Source organism: Schistocerca serialis, chromosome 5, assembly GCF_023864345.2.
Source record: "Schistocerca serialis cubense isolate TAMUIC-IGC-003099 chromosome 5, iqSchSeri2.2, whole genome shotgun sequence".
NCBI classification, from domain to species: Eukaryota; Metazoa; Arthropoda; class Insecta; order Orthoptera; family Acrididae; genus Schistocerca; species Schistocerca serialis.
The window spans coordinates 846,203,330-846,223,599 of NC_064642.1; positions in this window are offsets into that span (position 1 = coordinate 846,203,330).

Genomic DNA, 20,270 nt, shown 5'->3' on the forward strand with positions numbered 1-20,270 from the left:
TGGAGACAAGTCGGCTGGAGGCCGATGTATTAAATCACGACGCAATTTGAGTGTTCCATCGGCATTAGGAGGCCCTGAACGTTACAGTTAACTATCATTTTAGCGTCGGAGTCGAATATCTACTAACAGGAGAAGGATCACATGGTGCACGAGACTGCGATATCCCCTTGGATACAAGTCGGCTGGAGGTCGATGTATTGAATTTCGACGCAATTTGAATCTTCTATCGTCATTAGGAGGCCCTAAACGTTACAATTAACTATCATTTTTGCGTCGGATTCAATAATCTACTCACAGGAGAAGCTCATACGGTGCTAGAGGCAGCAACAGACCCTTGGAGACAACTCGCTGGAGGCCGATGTATTGAATCTCGACTCAATTTGAGTGTTCCATCGTCATTACAAGGCCCTGAACGTTACAATTAACTATCAATTTTGCGTCGGATTCGAAAATCTAGACTCACAGGAGAACGACCATAAGGTGCCCGAGACAGCAATATCCCCTTGGAGACAAGTCGGCTGGAGGCCGATGTATTGAATCTCGACGCAATTTGAGTGTTCCATCAGCATCAGGAGACCCTGAACGTTACAGTTAACTATCATTTTAGCGTCGGATTCGAAAATCTACTAACAGGAGAAGGATCATATGTTGCACGAGACTGCAATATCCCCTTGGATACAAGTCGGCTGGAGGCCGATGTATTGAATCTCGACGCAATTTGAGTGTTCCATCGGCATTAGGAGGCCCTGAACGTTACAGTTAACTATCATTTTAGCGTCGGATTCAAAAATCTCCTAACAGGAGAAGGATCACATGGTGCACGAGACTGCAATATCCCCTTGGATACAAGTCGGCTGGAGGTCGATGTATTGAATCTCGACGCAATTTGAATCTTCTATCGTCATTAGGAGGATCTGAACGTTACTATTCACTATCAATTTTGCGTCGGATTCGAAAATCTAGACTCACAGGAGAAGGATCATATGGTGCCCGAGACAGCAATAACCCCTTGGAGACAATTCGGCTGGAGGCCGATGTATTGAATCTCGACGCAATTTGAGTGTTCCATCGGCATTAGGAGGCCCTGAACGTTACAGTTAACTATCATTTTAGCGTCGGATTCGAAAATCTACTAACAGGAGAAGGATCATATGGTGCACGAGACTGCAATTTCCCCTTGGATACAAGTCGGCTGGAGGCCAATGTATTGAATCTCGACGCAATTTGAGTGTTCCATCGTCATTAGGAGGCCCTAAACGTTACAATTAACTATCATTTTTGCGTCGGATTCGAAAATCTGGACTCACAGGAGAACGACCATTCGGTGCCCGAGGTAGCAATAGACCCTTGGAGACAAGTCGGCTGAATGCCGATGTATTGAATCTCGAAGCAATTTCAGTGTTCCATCGTCATTAGGAAGCCCTGAACGTTACAATTAACAATCAGTTTCGCGTCGGATCGAAAATCTAGACTCACATGAGAGCGAACAGAAGGTGCCCGAGGCAGCAACAGACCCTTGGAGACAAGTCGGCTGGAGGCCGATGTATTAAATCACGACGCAATTTGAGTGTTCCATCGGCATTAGGAGGCCCTGAACGTTACAGTTAACTATCATTTTAGCGTCGGATTCGAAAATCTACTAACAGGAGAAGGATCATATGGTGCACGATACTGTAATAACCCCTTGGATACAAGTCGAGTGGAGGCCGATGTATTGAATCTCGACGCAATTTGAGTGTTCCATCGGCATTAGGAGCCCCTGAACGTTACAGTTAACTATCATTTTAGCGTCGGATTCGAAAATCTACTAACTGGAGAAGGATCATATGGTGCACGAGACTGCAATATCCCCTTGGATACAAGTCGGCTGGAGGTCGATGTATTGAATCCCGACGCAATTTGAATCTTCTATCGTCATTAGCAGGCCCTGAACGCTACTATTCACTATCATTTTTGCGTCGGATTCGAAAATCTACTCACAGGAGAAGTTCATATGGTGCTCGAGACAGCAATACACCCCTTGGAGACAAATCGACTGGAGGCCGATGTATTGAATATCGACGCAATTTGAGTGTTCCATCGTCATTAGGAGGCCCTAAACGTTACAATTAACTATCAATTTCGCGTCGGATTCGAAAATCTAGACTCACAGGAGAACGACCATAAGGTGAACGAGACAGCAACATCCCCTTGGAGACAAGTCGGCTGGAGGCCGATGTATTGAATCTCGACGCAATATGAGTGTTCCATCAGCATTAGGAGACCCTGAACGTTACAGTTAACTATCATTTTAGCGTCGGATTCGAAAATCTACTAACAGGAGAAGGATCATATGTTGCACGAGACTGCAATATCCCCTTGGATACAAGTCGGCTGGAGGCCGATGTATTGAATCTCGACGCAATTTGAGTGTTCCATCGGCATTAGGAGGCCCTGAACGTTACAGTTAACTATCATTTTAGCGTCGGATTCAAAAATCTCCTAACAGGAGAAGGATCATATGGTGCACGAGACTGCAATATCCCCTTGGATACAAGTCGGCTGGAGGTCGATGTATTGAATCTCGACGCAATATGAATCTTCTATCGTCATTAGGAGGATCTGAACGTTACTATTCACTATCATTTTTGCGTCGGATTCGAAAATCTAGACTCACAGGAGAAGGATCATATGGTGCCCGAGACAGCAATAAGCCCTTGGAGACAATTCGGCTAGAGGCCGATGTATTGAATCTCGAAGCAATTTGAGTGTTCCATCGGCATTAGGGGGCCCTGAACGTTACAGTTAACTATCATTTTAGCGTCGGATTCGAAAATCTACTAACAGGAGCAGGAACATATGGTGCACGAGACTGCAATTTCCCCTTGGATACAAGTCGGTTGGAGGCCAATGTATTGAATCTCGACGCAATTTGAGTGTTCCATCGTCATTAGGAGGCCCTAAACCTTTCAATTAACTATAAGTTTCGCGTCGGATTCGAAAATCTACTCACAGGAGAAGTTCATACGGTGCTCGAGACAGCAATATACCCCTTGGAGACAAATCGACTGGAGGCCGATGTATTGAATATCGACGCAATTTGAGTGTTCCATCGTCATTAGGAGGCCCTAAACGTTACAATTAACTATCAATTTTGCGTCGGATTCGATAATCTAGACTCACAGGAGAACGACCATACGGTGCCCGAGGTAGCAATAGACCCTTGGAGACAAATCGGCTGAATGCCGATGTATTGAATCTCGAAGCAATTTCAGTGTTCCATCGTCATTAGGAAGCCCTGAACGTTACAATTAACAATCAGTTTCGCGTCGGATTCGAAAATCTAGACTCACATGAGAGCGAACAGAAGGTGCCCGAGGCAGCAACAGACCCTTGGAGACAAGTCGGCTGGAGGCCGATGTATTAAATCACAACGCAATTTGAGTGTTCCATCGGCATTCGGAGGCCCTGAACGTTACAGTTAACTATCATTTTAGCGTCGGACTCGAAAATCTACTAACAGGAGAAGGATCATATGGTGCACGATACTGTAATAACCCCTTGGATACAAGTCGGCTGGAGGCCGATGTATTGAATCTCGACGCAATTTGAGTGTTCCATCGGCATTAGGAGGCCCTTAACGTTACAGTTAACTATCATTTTAGCGTCGGATTCGAAAATCTACTAACAGGAGAAGGATCATATGGTGCACGAGACTGCAACATCCCCTTGGATACAAGTCGGCTGGAGGTCGATGTATTGAATCCCGACGCAATTTGAATCTTCTATCGTCATTAGCAGGCCCTCAACGTTACTATTCACTATCATTTTTGCGTCGGATTCGATAATCTAAACTCACAAGAGAACGACCATAAGGTGCCCGAGGCAGCATTAGAGACTTGGAGACAAGTCGGCTGGAGGCCGATGTATTGAATCTCGACTCAATTTGAGTCTTCCATCGTCATTACAAGGCCCTAAACGTTACAATTAAGTATCATTTTTGCGTCGGATTCGATAATCTAAACTGACAGGAGAACGACCATAAGGTGCCCGAGGCAGCAATAGACCATGGGAGACAAGTCGGCTGGAGGCCGATGTATTGAATCTCGACGCAATTTGAGAGTTCCATCGGCATTAGGCCGTCCTGAAGGTTACAATTAACAATCAGTTTCGCGTCGGAATCGAAAATCTAGACTCACATGAGAGCGAACAGAAGGTGCCCGAGGCAGCAACAGACCCTTGGAGACAAGTCGGCTGGAGGCCGATGTATTAAATCACAACGCAATTTGAGTGTTCCATCGGCATTAGGAGGCCCTGAACGTTACAGTTAACTATCATTTTAGCGTCGGATTCGAAAATCTACTAACAGGAGAAGGATCATATGGTGCACGATACTGTAATAACCCCTTGGATACAAGTCGGCTGGAGGCCGATGTTTTGAATCTCGACGCAATTTGAGTGTTCCATCGGCATTAGGAGGCCCTGAACGTTACAGTTAACTATCATTTTAGCGTCGGATTCGAAAATCTACTAACAGGAGAAGGATCATATGGTGCACGAGACTGCAATATCCCCTTGGATACAAGTCGGCTGGAGGTCGATGTATTGAATCCCGACGCAATTTGAATCTTCTATCGTCATTAGCAGGCCCTCAACGTTACTATTCACTATCATTTTTGCGTCGGATTCGATAATCTAAACTCACAAGAGAACGACCATAAGGTGCCCGAGGCAGCATTAGAGACTTGGAGACAAGTCGGCTGGGGGCCGATGTATTGAATCTCGACTCAATTTGAGTCTTCCATCGTCATTACAAGGCCCTAAACGTTACAATTAAGTATCATTTTTGCGTCGGATTCGATAATCTAAACTGACAGGAGAACGACCATAAGGTGCCCGAGGCAGCAATAGACCATGGGAGACAAGTCGGCTGGAGGCCGATGTATTGAATCTCGACGCAATTTGAGAGTTCCATCGGCATTAGGCCGTCCTGAAGGTTACAATTAACAATCAGTTTCGCGTCGGAATCGAAAATCTAGACTCACATGAGAGCGAACATAAGGTGCCGGAGGCAGCAACAGACCCTTGGAGACAAGTCGGCTGGACGCCGATGTATTGAATCTCGACGCAATTAGAGTGTTCCATCGGCATTAGGAGGCCCTGAACGTTACAGTTCACTACCATTTTATCGTCGGATTCGAAAATCTACTAACAGGAGAAGGATCATATGGTGCACGAGACTGCAATATCCCCTTGGATACAAGTCGTCTGGAGGCCGATGCATTGAATCTTGACGCAATTTGAGTGTTCCATCGCCATTAGGAGGCCCTGAACGTTACAGTTAACTGTCATTTTAGCGTCGGATTCGAAAATCTACTAACAGGAGAAGGATCATATGGTGCACGAGACTGCAATATCCCCTTGGATACAAGTCGGCTGGAGGTCGATGTATTGAATCTCGACGCAATTTGAATCATCTATCGTCATTAGGAGGCCCTAAACGTTACAATTAACTATCATTTTTGCGTCGGATTCAAAAATCTACTCACAGGAGAAGTTCATACGGTGCTCGAGGCAGCAACAGACCCTTGGAGACAAGTCGGCTGGAGGCCGATGTATTGAATCTCGACGCAATTTGAGTGTTCCATCGTCATTATAAGGCCCTGAACGTTACAATTAACTATCATTCTTGCGTCGGATTCGAAAATCTAGACTCACAGGAGAACGACCATAAGGTGCCCGAGGCAGCATTATCCCCTTGGAGACAAGTCGGCTGGACGCCGATGTATTGAATCTCGACGAAATTTGAGTGTTCCATCGGCATTAGGAGGCCCTGAACGTTACAGATAACTATCATTTTAGCGTCGGATTCGAAAATCTACTAACAGGACAAGGATCATATGGTGCACGAGACTGCAATATCCCCTTGGATACAAGTCGGCTGGAGGCCGATGTATTGAATCTCGACGCAATTTGAGTGTTCCATCGTCATTAGTAGGCCCTAAACGTTACAATTAACTATCATTTTTCGTCGGATTCGATAATCTAAACTCACAGGAGAACGAACATAAGGTGCCCGAGGCAGCAACAGACCCTTGGAGACAAGTCGGATGGAGGCCGATGTATTGAATCTCGACGCAATCTGAGTGTTACATCGTCATTACAAGGCCCTGAACGTTACAATTAACTATCATTTTTGCGTCGGATTCGAAATTCTAGACTCACAGGACAACGACCATAAGGTGCCCGAGGTAGCAATAGACCCTTGGAGACAAGTCGGCTGGAGGCCGATGTATTGAATCACGACGCAATTTGAGTGTTCCATCGGCATTAGGAGGCCCTGAACGTTACAGTTAACTATCATTTTAGCGTCGGATTCGAAAATCTACCAACAGGAGAAGGATCATATGGTGCACGATACTGCAATAACCAATTGGATACAATTCGGCTGGAGGCCGATGTATTGAATCTCGACGCAATTTGAGTGTTTAATCGGCATTAGGAGGCCCTGAACGTTACAGATAACTATCATTTTAGCGTCGGATTCGACAATCTACTAACAGGAGAAGGATCATATGGTGCACGATACTGCAATAACCCCTTGGAGACAAGTCGGCTGGAGGCCGATGTATTGAATCACGACGCAATCTGAGTGTTCCATCGGCATTAGGAGGCCCTGAACGTTACAGTTAACTATCATTTTAGCGTCGGATTCGACAATCTACTAACAGGAGAAGGATCATATGGTGCACGATACTGCAATAACCCCTTGGAGACAAGTCGGCTGGAGGCCGATGTATTGAATCTCGACGCAATTTGAGAGTTCCATCGTCATTAGGAGGCCCTGAACGTTACAATTAACTATCAATTTTGCGTCGGATTCGAAAATGTAGACTCACAGGAGAACGAGCATAAGGTGCCCGAGGCAGCAACAGACCCTTGGAGACAAGTCGGCTGGAGGCCGATGTATTGAATCTCGACGCAATTTGAGTGTTCCATCGCCATTAGGAGGCCCTGAACGTTACAATTAACTATCATTTTTGCGTCGGATTCGAAATCTAGACTCACCGGAGACGGACCATGTGGTGCCCGAGGCAGCGATATCCCCTTGGAGACAAGTCGGCTGGAGGCCGATGTATTGAATCTCGACGCAATTTGAGAGTTCCATCGTCATTAGGAGGCCCTGAACGTTACAATTAACAATCATTTTTGCGTCGGATTCGAAAATCTAGACTCACAGGAGAACGACCATAAGGTGCCCGAGGCAGCAATAGACCCTTGGAGACAAGTCTGCTGGAGGCCGATGTATTGAATCTCGACGCAATCTGAGAGTTCCATCGTCATTAGGAGGCCCTAAACGTTACAATTAACTATCATTTTTGCGTCGGATTCGATAATCTAGACTTACAAGAGAAGGATCATAAGGTGCCCGAGGCAGCAACAGACCCTTCGAGACAAGTCGGCTGGAGGCCGATGTATTGAATCTCGACGCAATTTGAGTGTTCCTTCGTCATTAGGAGGCCCTAAACGTTACAATTAACTATCATTTTTGCGTCGGATTCGATAATCTAGACTTACAAGAGATCGACCATGAGGTTCCCGAGACTGCAATATCCTCTTGGATACAAGTCGACTGGAGGTCGATATATTGAATCTCGACGCAATTTGAATCTTCTATCGTCATTAGGAGGCGCTGAACGTTACAATTCACTATCATTTTTGCGTCGGATTCGATAATCTAACCTCACAGGAGAACGACCATAAGGTGCCGAGGCAGCAACAGACCCTTGGAGACAAGTCGGCTGGAGGCCGATGTATTGCATCTCGACGCAATTTGAGTGTTCCATCGTCATTAGGAGGCCCTAAACGTTACAATTAACTATCATTTTTGCGTCGGATTCGAAAATATAGACTCACAGGAGAACGACCATCAGGAGCCGGAGGAAGCAATAGACCCTTGGAGACAAGTCGGCTGGAGGCCGATGTATTGAATCTCGACGTAATTTGAGTGTTCCATCGTCATTAGGACTCCCTGAACGTTACAATTAACTATCATTTTTGCGTCGGATTCGAAAATCTAGACTCACAGCAGAAGGACCATGTGGTGCCCGAGGCAGCAAAAGACCCTTGGAGACAAGTCTGCTGCAGGCCGATGTATTGAATCTTGACGCAATTTGAGTGTTCCATCGTCATTACAAGGCCCTGAATGTTACAATTAACTATCATTTTTGGGTCGGATTCGAAAATCTAGACTCACAGGAGAACGACCATAAGATGCCCGAGGCAGCAATAGACCCTTGGAGACAAGTCGGCCGGAGGCCGATGTATTGAATCTTGACGCAATTTGAGTGTTCCATCGGCATTAGGAGGCCCTGAACGTTACAATTAACTATCATTTTTGCGTCGGATTCGAAAATCTAGACTCACCGGAGACGGTCCATGTGGTGCCCGAGGCAGCGATATCCCCTTGGAGACAAGTAGGCTGGAGGCCGAAGTATTGAATCTCGACGCAATTTGAGAGTTCCATTGTCATTAGGAGGCCCTGAACGTTACAATTAACAATCATTTTTACGTCGGATTCGGAAATCTAGACTCACAGGAGAACGACCATAAGGTGCCCGAGGCAGCAATAGACCCTTGGAGACAAGTCGGCTGGAGGCCGATGTATTGAATCTCGACGCAATCTGAGAGTTCCATCGTCATTAGGAGGCTCTAAACGTTACAATTAACTATCATTTTTGCGTCGGATTCGATAATCTAGACATACAAGAGAACGACCATAAGGTGCCCGAGGCAGCAATAGACCCTTGGAGACAAGTCTGCTGGAGGCCGATGTATTGAATCTCGACGCAATCTGAGAGTTCCATCGTCATTAGGAGGCCCTGAACGTTACAATTAACTATCATTTTTGCGTCGGATTCGATAATCTAGACTTACAAGAGAAGGATCATAAGGTGCCCGAGGCAGCAACAGACCCTTCGAGACAAGTCGGCTGGAGGCCGATGTATTGAATCTCGACGCAATTTGAGTGTTCCTTCGTCATTAGGAGGCCCTAAACGTTACAATTAACTATCATTTTTGCGTCGGATTCGATAATCTAGACTTACAAGAGATCGACCATGAGGTTCCCGAGACTGCAATATCCTCTTGGATACAAGTCGACTGGAGGTCGATATATTGAATCTCGACGCAATTTGAATCTTCTATCGTCATTAGGAGGCGCTGAACGTTACAATTCACTATCATTTTTGCGTCGGATTCGATAATCTAACCTCACAGGAGAACGACCATAAGGTGCCGAGGCAGCAACAGACCCTTGGAGACAAGTCGGCTGGAGGCCGATGTATTGCATCTCGACGCAATTTGAGTGTTCCATCGTCATTAGGAGGCCCTAAACGTTACAATTAACTATCATTTTTGCGTCGGATTCGAAAATATAGACTCACAGGAGAACGACCATCAGGAGCCGGAGGAAGCAATAGACCCTTGGAGACAAGTCGGCTGGAGGCCGATGTATTGAATCTTGACGCAATTTGAGTGTTCCATCGTCATTACAAGGCCCTGAATGTTACAATTAACTATCATTTTTGGGTCGGATTCGAAAATCTAGACTCACAGGAGAACGACCATAAGATGCCCGAGGCAGCAATAGACCCTTGGAGACAAGTCGGCCGGAGGCCGATGTATTGAATCTTGACGCAATTTGAGTGTTCCATCGGCATTAGGAGGCCCTGAACGTTACAATTAACTATCATTTTTGCGTCGGATTCGAAAATCTAGACTCACCGGAGACGGTCCATGTGGTGCCCGAGGCAGCGATATCCCCTTGGAGACAAGTAGGCTGGAGGCCGAAGTATTGAATCTCGACGCAATTTGAGAGTTCCATTGTCATTAGGAGGCCCTGAACGTTACAATTAACAATCATTTTTACGTCGGATTCGGAAATCTAGACTCACAGGAGAACGACCATAAGGTGCCCGAGGCAGCAATAGACCCTTGGAGACAAGTCGGCTGGAGGCCGATGTATTGAATCTCGACGCAATCTGAGAGTTCCATCGTCATTAGGAGGCCCTAAACGTTACAATTAACTATCATTTTTGCGTCGGATTCGATAATCTAGACATACAAGAGAACGACCATAAGGTGCCCGAGGCAGCAACAGACCCTTGGAGACAAGTCGGCTGGAGGCCGATGTATTGGATCTCGACGCAATTTGAGTCTTCCATCGGCATTAGGAGGCCCTGAACGTTACAATTAACTATCATTTTTGCGTCGGATTCGAAAATCTAGACTTACAGGAGAACGACCATAAGGTGCCCGAGGCAGCAACAGCCCCTTGGAGACAAGTCGGCTGGAGGCCGATGTATTGAATGTCGACGCAATTTGAGTGTTCCATCGTCATTAGGAGGCCCTAAACGTTATAATTCACTATCATTTTCGCGTCGGATTCGAAAATCTAGACTCACAGGAGAAGGACCATGTGGTGCCCGAGGCAGCAATAGACCCTTGGAGACAAGTCGGCTGCAGGCCGATGTATTGAATCTCGACGCAATTTGAGTGTTCCATCGTCACTACAAGGCCCTGAACGTTACAATTAACTATCATTTTTGCGTCGGATTCGAAAATCTAGACTCACAGGAGAACGACCATTAGGTGCCCGAGGCAGCAATAGTCCCTTGGAGACAAGTCGGCTGGAGGCCGATGTACTGAATCTCGACGCAATTTGAGAGTTCCATCGTCATTAGGAGGCCCTGAACGTTACAATTAACAATCATTTTTGCGTCGGATTCGAAAATTTAGACCCACAGGAGAACTACCATGAGGTGCCTGAGGAAGCAACTGACCCTTGGAGACAAGTCGGCTGGAGGCCGATGTATTGAATCTCGACGCAATTTGAGTGTTCCATCGTCATTAGGAGGCCCTAAACGTTACAATTCACTATCATTTTTGCGTCGGGTTCGAAAATTTAGACACACAGGAGAAGGACCATGTGGTGCCCGAGGCAGCAATAGACCCTTGGAGACAAGTCTGCTGGAGGCCGATGTATTGAATCTCGACGCAATCTGAGAGTGCCATCGTCATTAGGAGGCCCTGAACGTTACAATTAACTATCATTTTTGCGTCGGATTCGATAATCTAGACTTACAAGAGAAGGATCATAAGGTGCCCGAGGCAGCAACAGACCCTTCGAGACAAGTCGGCTGGAGGCCGATGTATTGAATCTCGACGCAATTTGAGTGTTCCTTCGTCATTAGGAGGCCCTAAACGTTACAATTAACTATCATTTTTGCGTCGGATTCGATAATCTAGACTTACAAGAGATCGACCATGAGGTTCCCGAGACTGCAATATCCTCTTGGATACAAGTCGACTGGAGGTCGATATATTGAATCTCGACGCAATTTGAATCTTCTATCGTCATTAGGAGGCGCTGAACGTTACAATTCACTATCATTTTTGCGTCGGATTCGATAATCTAACCTCACAGGAGAACGACCATAAGGTGCCGAGGCAGCAACAGACCCTTGGAGACAAGTCGGCTGGAGGCCGATGTATTGCATCTCGACGCAATTTGAGTGTTCCATCGTCATTAGGAGGCCCTAAACGTTACAATTAACTATCATTTTTGCGTCGGATTCGAAAATATAGACTCACAGGAGAACGACCATCAGGAGCCGGAGGAAGCAATAGACCCTTGGAGACAAGTCGGCTGGAGGCCGATGTATTGAATCTCGACGTAATTTGAGTGTTCCATCGTCATTAGGACTCCCTGAACGTTACAATTAACTATCATTTTTGCGTCGGATTCGAAAATCTAGACTCACAGCAGAAGGACCATGTGGTGCCCGAGGCAGCAAAAGACCCTTGGAGACAAGTCTGCTGCAGGCCGATGTATTGAATCTTGACGCAATTTGAGTGTTCCATCGTCATTACAAGGCCCTGAATGTTACAATTAACTATCATTTTTGGGTCGGATTCGAAAATCTAGACTCACAGGAGAACGACCATAAGATGCCCGAGGCAGCAATAGACCCTTGGAGACAAGTCGGCCGGAGGCCGATGTATTGAATCTTGACGCAATTTGAGTGTTCCATCGGCATTAGGAGGCCCTGAACGTTACAATTAACTATCATTTTTGCGTCGGATTCGAAAATCTAGACTCACCGGAGACGGTCCATGTGGTGCCCGAGGCAGCGATATCCCCTTGGAGACAAGTAGGCTGGAGGCCGAAGTATTGAATCTCGACGCAATTTGAGAGTTCCATTGTCATTAGGAGGCCCTGAACGTTACAATTAACAATCATTTTTACGTCGGATTCGGAAATCTAGACTCACAGGAGAACGACCATAAGGTGCCCGAGGCAGCAATAGACCCTTGGAGACAAGTCGGCTGGAGGCCGATGTATTGAATCTCGACGCAATCTGAGAGTTCCATCGTCATTAGGAGGCCCTAAACGTTACAATTAACTATAATTTTTCGTCGGATTCGATAATCTAGACATACAAGAGAACGACCATAAGGTGCCCGAGGCAGCAACAGACCCTTGGAGACAAGTCGGCTGGAGGCCGATGTATTGGATCTCGACGCAATTTGAGTCTTCCATCGGCATTAGGAGGCCCTGAACGTTACAATTAACTATCATTTTTGCGTCGGATTCGAAAATCTAGACTTACAGGAGAACGACCATAAGGTGCCCGAGGCAGCAACAGCCCCTTGGAGACAAGTCGGCTGGAGGCCGATGTATTGAATGTCGACGCAATTTGAGTGTTCCATCGTCATTAGGAGGCCCTAAACGTTATAATTCACTATCATTTTCGCGTCGGATTCGAAAATCTAGACTCACAGGAGAAGGACCATGTGGTGCCCGAGGCAGCAATAGACCCTTGGAGACAAGTCGGCTGCAGGCCGATGTATTGAATCTCGACGCAATTTGAGTGTTCCATCGTCACTACAAGGCCCTGAACGTTACAATTAACTATCATTTTTGCGTCGGATTCGAAAATCTAGACTCACAGGAGAACGACCATTAGGTGCCCGAGGCAGCAATAGTCCCTTGGAGACAAGTCGGCTGGAGGCCGATGTACTGAATCTCGACGCAATTTGAGAGTTCCATCGTCATTAGGAGGCCCTGAACGTTACAATTAACAATCATTTTTGCGTCGGATTCGAAAATTTAGACCCACAGGAGAACTACCATGAGGTGCCTGAGGAAGCAACAGACCCTTGGAGACAAGTCGGCTGGAGGCCGATGTATTGAATCTCGACGCAATTTGAGTGTTCCATCGTCATTAGGAGGCCCTAAACGTTACAATTCACTATCATTTTTGCGTCGGGTTCGAAAATTTAGACACACAGGAGAAGGACCATGTGGTGCCCGAGGCAGCAATAGACCCTTGGAGACAAGTCGGCTGCAGGCCGATGTATTGAATCTCGACGCAATTTGAGTGTTCCATCGTCATTACAAGGCCCTGAACGTTACAATTAACTATCATTTTTGCGTCGGATTCGAAAATCTAGACTTACAGGAGAACGACCATAAGGTGCCCGAGGCAGCAACAGCCCCTTGGAGACAAGTCGGCTGGAGGCCGATGTATTGAATGTCGACGCAATTTGAGTGTTCCATCGTCATTAGGAGGCCCTAAACGTTATAATTCACTATCATTTTCGCGTCGGATTCGAAAATCTAGACTCACAGGAGAAGGACCATGTGGTGCCCGAGGCAGCAATAGACCCTTGGAGACAAGTCGGCTGCAGGCCGATGTATTGAATCTCGACGCAATTTGAGTGTTCCATCGTCACTACAAGGCCCTGAACGTTACAATTAACTATCATTTTTGCGTCGGATTCGAAAATCTAGACTCACAGGAGAACGACCATTAGGTGCCCGAGGCAGCAATAGTCCCTTGGAGACAAGTCGGCTGGAGGCCGATGTACTGAATCTCGACGCAATTTGAGAGTTCCATCGTCATTAGGAGGCCCTGAACGTTACAATTAACAATCATTTTTGCGTCGGATTCGAAAATTTAGACCCACAGGAGAACTACCATGAGGTGCCTGAGGAAGCAACTGACCCTTGGAGACAAGTCGGCTGGAGGCCGATGTATTGAATCTCGACGCAATTTGAGTGTTCCATCGTCATTAGGAGGCCCTAAACGTTACAATTCACTATCATTTTTGCGTCGGGTTCGAAAATTTAGACACACAGGAGAAGGACCATGTGGTGCCCGAGGCAGCAATAGACCCTTGGAGACAAGTCTGCTGGAGGCCGATGTATTGAATCTCGACGCAATCTGAGAGTGCCATCGTCATTAGGAGGCCCTGAACGTTACAATTAACTATCATTTTTGCGTCGGATTCGATAATCTAGACTTACAAGAGAAGGATCATAAGGTGCCCGAGGCAGCAACAGACCCTTCGAGACAAGTCGGCTGGAGGCCGATGTATTGAATCTCGACGCAATTTGAGTGTTCCTTCGTCATTAGGAGGCCCTAAACGTTACAATTAACTATCATTTTTGCGTCGGATTCGATAATCTAGACTTACAAGAGATCGACCATGAGGTTCCCGAGACTGCAATATCCTCTTGGATACAAGTCGACTGGAGGTCGATATATTGAATCTCGACGCAATTTGAATCTTCTATCGTCATTAGGAGGCGCTGAACGTTACAATTCACTATCATTTTTGCGTCGGATTCGATAATCTAACCTCACAGGAGAACGACCATAAGGTGCCGAGGCAGCAACAGACCCTTGGAGACAAGTCGGCTGGAGGCCGATGTATTGCATCTCGACGCAATTTGAGTGTTCCATCGTCATTAGGAGGCCCTAAACGTTACAATTAACTATCATTTTTGCGTCGGATTCGAAAATCTAGACTCACAGCAGAAGGACCATGTGGTGCCCGAGGCAGCAAAAGACCCTTGGAGACAAGTCTGCTGCAGGCCGATGTATTGAATCTTGACGCAATTTGAGTGTTCCATCGTCATTACAAGGCCCTGAATGTTACAATTAACTATCATTTTTGGGTCGGATTCGAAAATCTAGACTCACAGGAGAACGACCATAAGATGCCCGAGGCAGCAATAGACCCTTGGAGACAAGTCGGCCGGAGGCCGATGTATTGAATCTTGACGCAATTTGAGTGTTCCATCGGCATTAGGAGGCCCTGAACGTTACAATTAACTATCATTTTTGCGTCGGATTCGAAAATCTAGACTCACCGGAGACGGTCCATGTGGTGCCCGAGGCAGCGATATCCCCTTGGAGACAAGTAGGCTGGAGGCCGAAGTATTGAATCTCGACGCAATTTGAGAGTTCCATTGTCATTAGGAGGCCCTGAACGTTACAATTAACAATCATTTTTACGTCGGATTCGGAAATCTAGACTCACAGGAGAACGACCATAAGGTGCCCGAGGCAGCAATAGACCCTTGGAGACAAGTCGGCTGGAGGCCGATGTATTGAATCTCGACGCAATCTGAGAGTTCCATCGTCATTAGGAGGCCCTAAACGTTACAATTAACTATCATTTTTGCGTCGGATTCGATAATCTAGACATACAAGAGAACGACCATAAGGTGCCCGAGGCAGCAACAGACCCTTGGAGACAAGTCGGCTGGAGGCCGATGTATTGGATCTCGACGCAATTTGAGTCTTCCATCGGCATTAGGAGGCCCTGAACGTTACAATTAACTATCATTTTTGCGTCGGATTCGAAAATCTAGACTTACAGGAGAACGACCATAAGGTGCCCGAGGCAGCAACAGCCCCTTGGAGACAAGTCGGCTGGAGGCCGATGTATTGAATGTCGACGCAATTTGAGTGTTCCATCGTCATTAGGAGGCCCTAAACGTTATAATTCACTATCATTTTCGCGTCGGATTCGAAAATCTAGACTCACAGGAGAAGGACCATGTGGTGCCCGAGGCAGCAATAGACCCTTGGAGACAAGTCGGCTGCAGGCCGATGTATTGAATCTCGACGCAATTTGAGTGTTCCATCGTCACTACAAGGCCCTGAACGTTACAATTAACTATCATTTTTGCGTCGGATTCGAAAATCTAGACTCACAGGAGAACGACCATTAGGTGCCCGAGGCAGCAATAGTCCCTTGGAGACAAGTCGGCTGGAGGCCGATGTACTGAATCTCGACGCAATTTGAGAGTTCCATCGTCATTAGGAGGCCCTGAACGTTACAATTAACAATCATTTTTGCGTCGGATTCGAAAATTTAGACCCACAGGAGAACTACCATGAGGTGCCTGAGGAAGCAACAGACCCTTGGAGACAAGTCGGCTGGAGGCCGATGTATTGAATCTCGACGCAATTTGAGTGTTCCATCGTCATTAGGAGGCCCTAAACGTTACAATTCACTATCATTTTTGCGTCGGGTTCGAAAATTTAGACACACAGGAGAAGGACCATGTGGTGCCCGAGGCAGCAATAGACCCTTGGAGACAAGTCGGCTGCAGGCCGATGTATTGAATCTCGACGCAATTTGAGTGTTCCATCGTCATTACAAGGCCCTGAACGTTACAATTAACTATCATTTTTGCGTCGGATTCGAATATCTAGACTCACAGGAGAACGACCATAAGGTGCCCGAGGCAGCAATAGACCCATGGAGACAAGTCGGCTGGAGGCCGATGTATTGAATCTCGACGCAATTTGAGTGTTCCATCGGCATTAGGAGGCCCTGAACGTTACAATTAACTATCATTTTTGCGTCGGATTCGAAAATCTTGACTCACCGGAGACGGACCATGTGGTGCCCGAGGCAGTGATATCCCCTTGGAGCAAGTCGGCTGGAGGCCGATGTAATCAATCTCGACGCAATTTGAGAGTTCCATCGTAATTAGGAGGCGCTGAACGTTACAATTAACAATCATTTTTGCGTCGGATTCGAAAATCTAGACTCACAGGAGAACGACCGTAAGGTGCCCGAGGTAGCAATAGACCCTTGGAGACAAGTCGGCTGGAGGACGATGTATTGAATCTCGACGCAATTTGAGAGTTCAATCGGCATTAGGAGGCCCTGAACGTTTCAATTAACTATGATTTTTGGGTCGGATTCGAAAATCTAGACTTACAAGAGAACGACCATAAGGTTCCCGAGGCAGCATTAGACCCTTGGAGACAAGTCGGCTGGAGGCCAATGTATTGAATCTCGACGCAATTTTAGTGTTCCATCGTCATTAGGAGGCCCTATACGTTACAATTCACTATCATTTTTGCGTCGGGTTCGAAAATTTAGACTCACAGGAGAAGGACCATGTGGTGCCCGAGGCAGCAATAGACCCTTGGAGACAAGTCGGCTGCAGGCCGATGTATTGAATCTCGACGCAATTTGAGTGTTCCATCGTCATTACAAGGCCCTGAACGTTACAATTACCTATCATTTTTGCGTCGGATTCGAAAATCTAGACTCGCAGGACAACGACCATAAGGTGCCCGAGGCAGCAATAGACCCTTGCAGATAAGTCGGCTGGAGGACGATGTATTGAATCTCGACGCAATCTGAGAGTTCCATCGTCATTAGGAGGCCCTAAACGTTACAATTAACTATCATTTTTGCGTCGGATTCGATAATCTAAACTCACAGGAGAACGACCATAAGGTGCCGAGGCAGCTACAGACCCTTGGAGAAAAGTCGGCTGGAGGCCGATGTATTGAATCTCGACGCAATATGAGAGTTCCATCGTCATTAGGAGGCCCTGAACGTTACAATTAACAATCATTTTTGCGTCGGATTCGGAAATCTAGACTCACAGGAGAACGACCATAAGGTGCCCGTGGCAGCAATAGACCCTTGGAGACAAGTCGGCTGGAGGCCGATGTATTGAATCTCGACGCAATCTGAGAGTTCCATCGTCATTAGGAGGCCCTAAACGTTACAATTAACTGTCATATTTGCGTCGGATTCGATAATCTAGACATACAAGTGAATGACCATAAGACGCCCGAGACAGCAACAGACCCTTGGAGACAAGTCGGCTGGACGCCGATGTATTGAATCTCGACGCAATTTGAGTGTTCCATCGTCATTACAAGGCCCTAAACGTTACAATTAACTATCATTTTTGCGTCGGATTCGATAATCTAAACTGACAGGAGAACGACCATAAGGTGCCCGAGGCAGCAATAGACCATGGGAGACAAGTCGGCTGGAGGCCGATGTATTGAATCTCGACGCAATTTGAGAGTTCCATCGGCATTAGGCCGTCCTGAAGGTTACAATTAACAATCAGTTTCGCGTCGGATTCGAAAATCTAGACTCACATGAGAGCGAACATAAGGTGCCCGAGGCAGCAACAGCCCCTTGGAGACAAGTCGGCTGGACGCCGATGTATTGAATCTCGACGCAATTTGAGTGTTCCATCGGCATTAGGAGGCCCTGAACGTTACAGTTAACTATCATTTTAGCGTCGGATTCGAAAATCTACTAACAGGAGAAGGATCATATGGTGCACGAGACTGCAATATCCCCTTGGATACAAGTCGTCTGGAGGAAGATGTATTGAATCTTGACGCAATTTGAGTGTTCCATCGCCATTAGGAGGCCCTGAACGTTACAGTTAACTATCATTTTAGCGTCGGATTCGAAAAGCTACTAACAGGAGAAGGATCATATGGTGCACGAGACTGCAATATCCCCTTGGATACAAGTCGGCTGGAGGTCGATGTATTGAATCTCGACGCAATTTGAATCATCTATCGTCATTAGGAGGCCCTAAACGTTACAATTAACTATCATTTTTGCGTCGGATTCAAAAATCTACTCACAGGAGAAGTTCATACGGTGCTCGAGGCAGCAACAGACCCTTGGAGACAAGTCGGCTGGAGGCCGATGTATTGAATCTCGACGCAATTTGAGTGTTCCATCGTCATTATAAGGCCCTGAACGTTACAAATAACTATCATTCTTGCGTCGGATTTGAAAATCTAGAATCACAGGAGAACGACCATAAGGTGCCCGAGGCAGCATTATCCCCTTGGAGACAAGTCGGCTGGACGCCGATGTATTGAATCTCGACGAAATTTGAGTGTTCCATCGGCATTAGGAGGCCCTGAACGTTACAGATAACTATCATTTTAGCGTCGGATTCGAAAATCTACTAACAGGACAAGGATCATATGGTGCACGAGACTGCAATATCCCATTGGATACAAGTCGGCTGGAGGCCGATGTATTGAATCTCGACGCAATTTGAGTGTTCCATCGTCATTAGCAGGCCCTAAACGTTACAATTAACTATCATTTTTCGTCGGATTCGATAATCTAAACTCACAGGAGAACGACCATAAGGTGCCCGAGGCAGCAACAGACGCTTGGAGACATGTCGGCTTTAGGCCGATGTATTGAATCTCGACGCAATTTGAGCGTTCCATCGTCATTAGGAGGCCCTAAACGTTACAATTAACTATCATTTTTGCGTAGGATTCGACAATCTAAACTCACAGGAGAACGACCATAAGGTGCCCGAGGCAGCAACAGACCCTTGGAGACAAGTCGGCTGGAGGCCGATGTATTGAATCTCGACGCAATCTGAGTGTTCCATCGTCATTACATGGCCCTGAACGTTACAATTAACTATCATTTTTGCGTCGGATTCGAAATTCTAGACTCACAGGAGAACGACCATAAGGTGCCCGAGGTAGCAATAGACCCTTGGAGACAAGTCGGCTGGAGGCCGATGGATTGAATCACAACGAAATTTGAGTGTTCCATCGGCATTAGGAGGCCCTGAACGTTACAGTTAACTATCATTTTAGCGTCGGATTCGAAAATCTACTAACAGGACAAGGATCATATGGTGCACGAGACTGCAATATCCCCTTGGATACAAGTCGGCTGGAGGCCGATGTATTGAATCTCGACGCAATTTGAGAGTTCCATCGTCATTAGGAGGCCCTGAACGTTACAAGTAACAATCATTTTTGCGTCGGATTCGGAAATCTAGACTCACAGGAGAACGACCATAAGGTGCCCGAGGCAGCAATAGACCCTTGGAGACAAGTCGGCTGGAGGCCGATGTATTGAATCTCGACGCAATCTGAGAGTTCCATCGTCATTAGGAGGCCCTAAACGATACAATTAACTATCATTTTTGCGTCGGATTCGATAATCTAGACATACAAGAGAATGACCATAAGGTGCCCGAGACAGCAACAGACCCTTGGAGACAAGTCGACAGGAGGCCAATGTATTGGATCTCGACGCAATTTGAGTGTTCCATCGGCATTAGGAGGCCCTGAACGTTAGAATTGACTATCATTTTTGCGTCGGAT